Consider the following 10637-nt stretch of genomic DNA (forward strand, 5'->3'; position numbering starts at 1 on the left):
AGCTCTCTCTAGCTGCGTGCACCTGCCCCGGCCGCGCACCCGGCCCCGCCCAGCTTCGCTCACCTGTCCCGGGCGTCTGGTGCGGAACCTTAGAGTAAGAAACATCACCGTGCACCTTGGCCAACGTGCGCGACTCGACCGAGCGCGCACTGGCCGAGGTGCACACCGATTTCACCTGGGTGCGCGCGCAGCACCTCGGGCGCACCGGGGTGCGCGCACAACGCCCGGGTTGCACCGTGGCCTGTGTGCTCGGGGCGCCTCGGGTGCGCGCTCGGTGTCGCCCCCCGCGCGCGCGGTAGTGCGGGCAGCGCACCCCGGCCCGGCCCGGCCCCGACGAGAACGCAAACGGGCAAAAGGTTTATTCAAATAGCATTGCGACGCCCGGCGAAAAACTAAAAAAGGGTGCAACACCGGGACTTCCCGGGAGGTCACCCATCCCAGTACTACTCCGGCCCAAGCGCGCTTAACTGCGGAGTTCTGATGGGATCCGGTGCACTAACGCTGGTATGATCGCACCCGTTATGAGCTTGTCGCAGTGTGTACTTAGCAAACCGCGACCCACGTGCGAATCCACCCCGGCCACCCACCCCCGTCGAGGTGCACACCCTCCCTCGCGAAGTGCGCCCCGTTCGCCAAGTGTGAGCCCTGCCCGGGTGCGCGCACCTTGCTAGGGCGTCGGGTGTGCACCCGGCCCGGCCTACGTGCGTGCACCTGGACGGGGCGTCGTGTGCGTGCAGTGTCCCGTCTGCAACGCGGTGCCCACACACCACCTCGGGCGCAACGACCTGCGCTCACATGTGGGCCGAGTGCACCTTGGTGCATGTTCGGGGCGCCTCGGGTGCACGCTCGATCTTGCCCCGGTGCACCAAGGCGCTCGGTTTGCCCCGGGTGCGCACTTGGTGCAAGGTGGGCACCCAAAATAGGGATCAAGCACCAAAACACAAGTTTCGGGATGCAAAATGGGACCCAAGGACCACAAATGCGTTCCAAGACCCATGATGGGTCCACGAGAACAAAAATGTGTTCCGAGACTTAATAAACAAATATTGGGTTTTAGGAGAAGAAACATGCTCTGATGCCCAAAACGAGAATCGACCCCGAAAAGGCCACAGGCCAAAAGTGGGATGCGAGACAAAAAAAAATGGGACCCGAGGACCAAAATTGGGTTCCCAGGTCGAAGACAGGGCAACCGGACAAGAAACGACCTCTAAGGCTCGAAATGAGTCCCGACGACTAAAACTTGACAAGAAGCACCCATCAGGCACCCAACTCGACACCCATGGGATGCCGACCCACCCGGGCTTCCACCTAGCACACCTTGGCACCCACCCACCCTCGCACCCAACCTCGCACCCAACTTAGCACCTTTGAACCCACATTGGCACTCACCCTGACCCTGGCACCTTGGAACCCACATTGGCACTCACCTTGACCCTGGCACCCACCTTTGCACTCACCTTGGGACCCACCCTGGCTCCCACCTCGGCACCCACCCAGACACCCACCTTGGTTCCTTGGCACCCACCTTGGATCCTTGGCACCCACCCCGACACCCACCTTGGCACGCAACTTGGCTACTTGCCACCCACCTTGGCTCCTTGACGCCCACCCCGACAACCACCCCGTGACCTACCCTGGCTAGGGTTGGTGCACACCCACCCTGGTGCCCACCTTGGCACCCACCCCATGACCCACCTTGGCACGCACCTTAGTACCCACCCCGTTACCCACCCTAGGACCCACCCCGTGACCCACCTTGGCCAGGGTGGGTGCCTTGGTGCGCACAACTTGCCTGGGCTGCACACCAGGGCGGGCTCAAGATGGCACCCGCGTTCCGTTTTTTTCACTATCTTTCAAAACGGAAATTTTAAAATCTCGTTTTTTTTTTTTTTTGCCTTTTCTGGAAATTAGTGAAGGCAGCGCATCAAAGGTGCGCAATGCTGGTGCGAACCCAGGAGCGCTCCGATGTGTGCTCCAAGGTGCGGCGTGCACGAAGTCCGAGCCCGGCTTGCCCCGGGTGCGCACCTCGCGTGCACCTTCGCCGGGGTGAGCACCTTGGCTGGGTTGCGCGCCCTGGTGCGCACCAAGGAGCGCTCTGAAGTGTGCTCCAAGGTGCGGCGTGCACGAAGTCGGAGCTCGGTTTGCCCCGGGTGTGCACCTCGGGTGCGCACCTCGCGTGCACCTTCGCTGCGGTGGGCACCTTGGCTGGGTTGCGCGCCTTGGTGGGCACCATGCAGTGCACGAAGTCGGAGCCCGGTTTGCCCCGGGCGCGCACCTCCGCCAGGGTGGGCACCTTGGTGCGCACAACTTGCCTGGGCTGCGCACCAGGAAGGGCTCAAGATGGCACCCGCGTTCCGTTTTTTTCACTATCTTTCAGAACGGAAATTTTAAAATATCGTTTTTTTTTGCCTTTTCTGGAAATTAGTGAAGGCAGCGCATCAAAGGTGCGCAACGCTGGTGCGAACCTGGGAGCGCTCCGATGTGTGCTCCAAGGTGCGGCGTGCACGAAGTCGGAGCCCGGTTTGCCCCGGGTGCGCCCTGGTGGGCACCATGGTGCGCACCAAGGAGCGCTCCGAAGTGTGCTCCAAGGTGCGGCCTGCACGAAGTCGGAGCCCGGTTTGCCCCGGGCGTGCACCGCGGGTGGGCACCTTGGTGCGCATGCCTTGCCTGGGCTGCGCACCAGGGCGGGCTCAAGATGGCACCCGCGTTCCGTTTTTTTCACTATCTTTCAAAACGGAAATTTTAAAATCTCATTTTTTTTTGCCTTTTCTGGAAATTAGTGAAGGCAGCGCATCAAAGGTGCGCACCTCGCTGCCCACCACGGTGCGCAACGCCGGTGGGCACCCGGGAGTGCTTCGAAGTGTGCTCCAAGGTGCTGCGTGCACGTTGTCGGAGCCCGGTTTGCCCCGGGTGCGCACCTCGCGTGCACCTTCGTCGGGGTGGGCACCTTGGCTGGGTTTGCCCCGGCTGCGCTCCGAAGCGGGGTTATTGGAGCGCCGCCTCTTTTTTTGTCGGAGCGTTTGGTGGGGTTTCTCGCATTGGCTCTTCCCAGGCCCGGTTGCCACCCTGGCGCGCACGAAGTCGGAAGTAGGGTTAATTGCCCGGGTGCGCACCTTTGCCAGGGTGGGCACCTTACCTGGGCTGTGCACCAGGGCGGGCTCAAGATGGCACCCGCGTTCCGTTTTTTTCACTATCTTTCAAAACGGAAATTTTAAAATCTCCTCTTTTTTTTGCCTTTTCTGGAAATTAGTGAAGGCAGCGCATCAAAGGTGCGCACCTCGCTGCCCACCTTGGTGTGCTCTGAGGTGCGCACCCGGGAGCGCTACGAAGTGTGCTCCAAGGTGCGGCGTGCACGTTGTCGGAGCCCGGTTTGCCCCGGGTGCGCACCTCGCCTGCACCTTGGCCGGGGTGGGCACCCTCGCTGGGTTTGCCCAGGGTGCGCTCCGAAGCGGGGTTACTGGAGCGCCCCCTCTTTTTTTGTCAGAGCGTTTGGTGGGGTTTCTCGCATTGGCTCTTCCCAGGCCCGGTTGTTGGGTGCGCTCCCACCCTGGCGCGCGCGAAGTTGGAAGTTGGGTTAATTGCCCGGGCGCGCACCTTCGCCAGGGTGGGCACCTTGGTGCGCACACCTTGGCTGGGCTGCGCACCAGGGCGGGCTCAAGATGGCACCAGCATTCCCTTTTTCTCACTATCTTTCAAAACGGAAATTTTAAAATCTCGTTTTTTTTTGCCTTTTATGGAAATTAGTGAAGGCATCGCATCAAAGGTGCGCACCTCGCTGCCCACCTTGGTGTGCTCCGAGGTGCCCACCACGGTGCGCTCCGAGGTGCCCACCACGGTGCGCAACGCCGGTGCGAACCCGGGAGCGCCCCGATGTGTGCTCCAAGGTGCGGCGTGCACGAAGCCGGACCCCGGTTTGCCCCGGGTGCGCACCTCGCGTGCACCTTGGTGCGCACACCTTGGCTGGGTTGCGCGGCCTGGTGGGCACCATGGTGCGCACCAAGGAGCGCTCCAAAGTGTGCTCCAAGGTGCGGCGTGCACGAAGTCCTAGCCCGGTTTGCCCCGGGTGCGCACCTTCGCCGCGGTGGGCACCATGGCGTGCACGAAGTCGGAGCCCGGTTTGCCCCGGGTGCGCACCTCGCGTGCACCTTCGCCGGGGTGGGCACCTCGGCTGGGTTGCGCGCCCTGGTGCGCACCAAGGAGCGCTCCGAAGTGTGCTCCAAGGTGCGGCGTGCACGAAGTCGGAGCCCGGTTTGCCCCGGGTGCGCACCTTCGCCGCGGTGGGCACCCTGGTGCGCACCATGGCGTGCACGAAGTCGGAGCCCGGTTTGCCCCGGGTGCGCACCTCGCGTGCACCTTCGGCGGGGTTGCGCGCCCTGGTGCGCACCAAGGAGCGCTCCGAAGTGTGCTCCAAGGTGCGGCGTGCACGAAGTCGGAGCCCGGTTTGCCCCGGGTGCGCACCTCGCGTGCACCTTCGGCGGGGTTGCGCGCCCTGGTGGGCACCATGGTGCGCACCAAGGAGCGCTCCGAAGTGTGCTCCAAGGTGCGGCGTGCACGAAGTCGGAGCCCGGTTTGCCCCGGGTGCGCACCTCGCGTGCACCTTCGCCGCGGTGGGCACCATGGCGTGCACGAAGTCGGAGCCCGGTTTGCCCCGGGTGCGCACCTCGCGTGCACCTTCGCCGGGGTGGGCACCTCGGCTGGGTTGCGCGCCCTGGTGCGCACCAAGGAGCGCTCCGAAGTGTGCTCCAAGGTGCGGCGTGCACGAAGTCGGAGCCCGGTTTGCCCCGGGTGCGCACCTCGCGTGCACCTTCGCCGCGGTGGGCACCATGGCGTGCACGAAGTCGGAGCCCGGTTTGCCCCGGGTGCGCACCCCGCGTGCACCTTCGCCGGGGTGGGCACCTCGGCTGGGTTGCGCGCCCTGGTGCGCACCAAGGAGCGCTCCGAAGTGTGCTCCAAGGTGCGGCGTGCACGAAGTCGGAGCCCGGTTTGCCCCGGGTGCGCACCTCGCGTGCACCTTCGCCGCGGTGGGCACCTTGGCTGGGTTGGGCACCATTGAGCGCTCCGAAGTGTGCTCCAAGGTGCGCACCATGGCCCTCCAAGGTGCGCAGCATGGCGTGCACGAAGTCGGAGCCCGGTTTGCCCCGGGTGCGCACCTCGCGTGCACCTTCGCCAGGGTGGGCACCTCGGTGCGCACACCTTCTCAATGTTTTCTTGCCTTTTCTGGAAATTGGTGAAGGCAGCGCATCAAAGGTGCGCACCTCGGTGTGCTCCGAGGTGCGAACCCGAGAGCGCTCCGAGGTGCCCACGAAGTCGAAAGTCGGGTTAATTGCATTGTTTTCCCCGGGTGCGCTCCGAGGTGCGCAACATCGGTGCGCACCAAGGAGGGCTCCGAAGTGTGCTCCAAGGTGCGCACGATTCGGAGCTCGGTTTGCCCGGGGTGCGCACACCTTGGCTGGGTTGCGCACCCTTTGTGCGCTCCAAGGTGCGCACGAAGTCGGAGCTCGGTTTGCCCCGGGTGCGCACCTTCGCCAGGGTGCGCACCTTGATGCGCACGCCTTGGCTGGGCTGCGCACCTTGGTGGGCGCCATGGTGCGCACCTTTCGTGCGCTCCAAGGTGCGCACGAAGTCGGAGCTCGGTTTGCCCCGGGTGCGCACCTTGGTGGGCGCCATGGTGCACTCCGAGGTGCCCAAGATTGGTGCGCACCAAGGAGCGCTCCGAAGTGCGCTCCAACGTGCGCAGGTGCGCGCGAAGTCGAAAGTTGGGTTAATTGTCCGGTTTGCCTCGGGTGCGCACCTTGCGTGCACCTTCGCCAGGGTGGGCGCCTTGGTGCGCACACCTTGGCTGGGCTGCGCACCCGGGCGCGCACACCTTGGCACCCGCGTTTCCTTCATTTTAAATTTTTTTTTTTTACAATCTCTCAAGTGGGAAATTCTATAATCTCAACTTTTTTTGCCTTTTCAGGAAACTTTTGAATGGAGCGCATCATTGGTGCGCTCCGAAGTGTGCTCCAAGGTGCGCACCTCTGGTGTGCTCCAAAGCTCTCTCCAGCTGCGTGCACCTGCCCCGGCCGCGCACCCGGCCCCGCCCAGCTTCGCTCACCTGTCCCGGGCGTCTGGTGCGGAACCTTAGAGTAAGAAACATCACCGTGCACCTTGGCCAACGTGCGCGACTCGACCGAGCGCGCACTGGCCGAGGTGCACACCGATTTCACCTGGGTGCGCGCGCAGCACCTCGGGCGCACCGGGGTGCGCGCACAACGCCCGGGTTGCACCGTGGCCTGTGTGCTCGGGGCGCCTCGGGTGCGCGCTCGGTGTCGCCCCCCGCGCGCGCGGTAGTGCGGGCAGCGCACCCCGGCCCGGCCCGGCCCCGACGAGAACGCAAACGGGCAAAAGGTTTATTCAAATAGCATTGCGACGCCCGGCGAAAAACTAAGAAAGGGTGCAACACCGGGACTTCCCGGGAGGTCACCCATCCCAGTACTACTCCGGCCCAAGCGCGCTTAACTGCGGAGTTCTGATGGGATCCGGTGCACTAACGCTGGTATGATCGCACCCGTTATGAGCTTGTCGCAGTGTGTACTTAGCAAACCGCGACCCACGTGCGAATCCACCCCGGCCACCCACCCCCGTCGAGGTGCACACCCTCCCTCGCGAAGTGCGCCCCGTTCGCCAAGTGTGAGCCCTGCCCGGGTGCGCGCACCTTGCTAGGGCGTCGGGTGTGCACCCGGCCCGGCCTACGTGCGTGCACCTGGACGGGGCGTCGTGTGCGTGCAGTGTCCCGTCTGCAACGCGGTGCCCACACACCACCTCGGGCGCAACGACCTGCGCTCACATGTGGGCCGAGTGCACCTTGGTGCATGTTCGGGGCGCCTCGGGTGCACGCTCGATCTTGCCCCGGTGCACCAAGGCGCTCGGTTTGCCCCGGGTGCGCACTTGGTGCAAGGTGGGCACCCAAAATAGGGATCAAGCACCAAAACACAAGTTTCGGGATGCAAAATGGGACCCAAGGACCACAAATGCGTTCCAAGACCCATGATGGGTCCACGAGAACAAAAATGTGTTCCGAGACTTAATAAACAAATATTGGGTTTTAGGAGAAGAAACATGCTCTGATGCCCAAAACGAGAATCGACCCCGAAAAGGCCACAGGCCAAAAGTGGGATGCGAGACAAAAAAAAATGGGACCCGAGGACCAAAATTGGGTTCCCAGGTCGAAGACAGGGCAACCGGACAAGAAACGACCTCTAAGGCTCGAAATGAGTCCCGACGACTAAAACTTGACAAGAAGCACCCATCAGGCACCCAACTCGACACCCATGGGATGCCGACCCACCCGGGCTTCCACCTAGCACACCTTGGCACCCACCCACCCTCGCACCCAACCTCGCACCCAACTTAGCACCTTTGAACCCACATTGGCACTCACCCTGACCCTGGCACCTTGGAACCCACATTGGCACTCACCTTGACCCTGGCACCCACCTTTGCACTCACCTTGGGACCCACCCTGGCTCCCACCTCGGCACCCACCCAGACACCCACCTTGGTTCCTTGGCACCCACCTTGGATCCTTGGCACCCACCCCGACACCCACCTTGGCACGCAACTTGGCTACTTGCCACCCACCTTGGCTCCTTGACGCCCACCCCGACAACCACCCCGTGACCTACCCTGGCTAGGGTTGGTGCACACCCACCCTGGTGCCCACCTTGGCACCCACCCCATGACCCACCTTGGCACGCACCTTAGTACCCACCCTGTTACCCACCCTAGGACCCACCCCGTGACCCACCTTGGCCAGGGTGGGTGCACCCACCCTGGTGCCCACCTTGGCACCCACCCATCCTAGCACCCAGCCTGTGACCGGGCTTGGAACCCAACCTTGCACCCGTCTTGGCCAGTGTGGGTGCGCACCCATCCTGGCACCCACGTTGTGACACACCCTTTAACCCACGCACCCTAGCAGCCACGTTGGCACCCACCTTGGAACACAACCTAGCAACTTGGCACCCACCCCGTGACCCACCTTGGCATCCACCATAGCAGTCGCCCACTTGGCACCCACCTTGGAACCCAAGTTGGCACCCACCTCGGCACCCACCTTGACACTTGTGGACCCACCTTGCCACTCACCCTAGCATCGACCCATCCTAGCACCCACCCTGGCACCTTTGCACCCTAGCACTCACCCATCCTAGCACCTAACCTGTGACCCACCTTGACACTCACCCTCGCACCCACCTTGGAACCCAACCTAGCACCCACCCACCCTGACACCAACCCTAGCACCTACCCACCCTTGCACCCACCCTGTGACCCATCTTGGCACCCACCCATCCTACCACTCAACCTATCACCCACCTTCTCACCCACCTTGGCATCCACCTTAGCACCCACCCACACTGGCACCTTGGCACCCACCTCGGGCAAGGTGGGTGCACACCCACCATGACACCCAATTTAGAACCAACCGAGCATGTTACCCACCTTGGCACCCACATTGCAGCCCACCCTAGTACCCACCCTATGACCCACATTGGCATCCACACCCTAGCACCCAGGCACCTCGACACCCGCCTTGACACGCACCCTAGCACTAAACCTGTGACCCACCTTGGAACTCACCCTAGAACCCACCCACCCTGTGAACCACCTTGGCATCCACCTTAGCACCCACCCACCTTGGCACCCACTCTAGCACTCACCCATCCTAACACCCAACTTGTTACCCACCTTGGCACCCGCCCTCGCGTCCACCTTGAAACCCACCCTAGCACCCACCCACGCAGGAGCCCACCTTGGCACCCAACCTAACACCCACGCATCCTGGCACCCAACTTGTGACCCACCTTGGAACCCACCCTAGTACCCACCTTTGAACCCACTATATCACCAACCCACCTTGGCACCCACCCTATGACCCTCTTTGGAATCCACCCTAGCACGCACCCACCCTGGCACCCACCATGGAGCGCACCCTAGCACCCACCCACCTCGGCACGCACCTCAACACCCACCTTGGTGTGCGCACTGCGCCAACCTCTCAAAGACCCTATGTGGTGCGCTCCAAAGTGTACACCTTTGGTGCGCTCCAAGGTGCGCACCTTTGGTGCACACCGAGGTGCACACCAAAGTGTGCACCGAGGTGAGCACCAAAGTGCACTCCAAGGTGCACACCAAGGCGTGCACCTTTGGTGCGGTCAATGCAAACGAATTCGGAAGTTGGGGTCGATGTCCTAATCGCTGCTGCAGACTACACGTATGAGAATCGGACAAATAGCTTTATATAGGGGAGGTGTTGCGTTTGATGGGTCGACTCCCCTGGTTGTGTGCACTGCACCAACTTCAAAGACCCTGTCTTGTTTAAGAAGTCAAAAGTTGGGGTGGATGTCCTAATCATTGCTGCAGTCTACGCATGTATGAGAATCAGACAAATAGCTTATATAGGGGAGGTGTTGCATTCGGTGGGTTGACTCCCCTGGTTGTGCGCACTGCGCCAACCTCAAAGACCCCGCATAGCAGAAGAAGTCGGAAGTCGGATTTTGGTGAGCACCAAGGCGTGCACCTTTGGTGCGGTCAACGCAGACGAATTCAGAAGTTGGGGTGGATGTCCTAATCGTTGTTGCAGGCTACACATGTATGAGAATCAGACAAATAGCTTATATAGGGGAGGTGTTGGGTTTGATGGGTCAACTCCCTTGGTTGTGCGCATTACGCCAACCTCAAAGACCTTGTTTTCGTTAAGAAGTCAAAAGTTGGGGTCAATGTCCTAATGGCTCCTGTAGGCTACACATGTATGAGAATCGGACAAATAGCTTATATAGGGGAGGTGTTGGGTTTGATGGGTCGACTCCCCTGGTTGTGCGCATTACGTCAACCTCAAAGACCTTGTTTTCGTTAAGAAGTCAAAAGTTGGGGTCGATGTCCTAATTGCTCCTGTAGACTACACATGTATGAGAATCAGACAAATAGCTTATATAGGGGAGGTGTTGGGTTTGATGGGTTGACTCCCCTAGTTGTTCGCATTACACCAACCTCAAAGACCTTGTTTTCGTTTAGAAGCCGAAAGTTGGGGTCGATGTCCTAATTGCTCCTGCAGGCTACGCATGTATGAGAATCAGACAAATAGCTTATATAGGGGAGGTGTTGGGTTTGATGGGTCGACTCCCCTGGTTGTGCGCATTGCGCCAACCTCAAAGACCCTGCATTGCGGATGAAGTCGAAAGTCAGAGTTTGGTGTGCTACAAGGTGTGGTCGAAGGTGCTCACCTAGGTGTGCACCTTTGGAGCGCAGGAAAAGTGCCCTCCAAAAGTGCGCACCTTTGGAGTGCACAAAAGTGCCCTCCAAAAGTGCGCACCTTTGGAGCGCACAAAAGTGCCCTCCAAAAAGTGCCCTCCAAAAGTGCGCACCTTTGGAGCGCACAAAAGTGCCCTCCAAAAAGTGCCCTCCAAAAGTGCGCACCTTTGGAGTGCAGAAAAGTGCCCTCCAAAAAGTGCCCTCCAAAAGTGTGCACCTTTGGAGTGCACAAAAGTGCCCTCCAAAAGTGCGCACCTTTGGAGCGCAGAAAAGTGCCCTCCAAAAAGTGCCCTCCAAAAGTGCGCACCTTTGGAGCGCAGAAAAGTGCCCTCCAAAAAGTGCCC

The 10637-nt window shown here is 61.2% G+C and overlaps 2 non-coding genes across 2 annotated transcripts; both read right to left on the reverse strand.

The window, feature by feature from the left end:
* Positions 1–399: 399 nt before the first annotated feature.
* LOC131867493 (5S ribosomal RNA) lies at positions 400–518 on the reverse strand. The gene has a single exon (XR_009366046.1). It is a non-coding gene; the product is annotated as a 5S ribosomal RNA (ribosomal RNA).
* Positions 519–6433: 5915 nt separating this feature from the next.
* LOC131867494 (5S ribosomal RNA) lies at positions 6434–6552 on the reverse strand. The gene has a single exon (XR_009366047.1). It is a non-coding gene; the product is annotated as a 5S ribosomal RNA (ribosomal RNA).
* Between the last annotated feature and the right edge of the window lie 4085 nt (positions 6553–10637).

Source organism: Cryptomeria japonica, unplaced genomic scaffold (assembly GCF_030272615.1).
Source record: "Cryptomeria japonica unplaced genomic scaffold, Sugi_1.0 HiC_scaffold_173, whole genome shotgun sequence".
In the NCBI taxonomy this organism is placed as follows: Eukaryota; Viridiplantae; Streptophyta; class Pinopsida; order Cupressales; family Cupressaceae; genus Cryptomeria; species Cryptomeria japonica.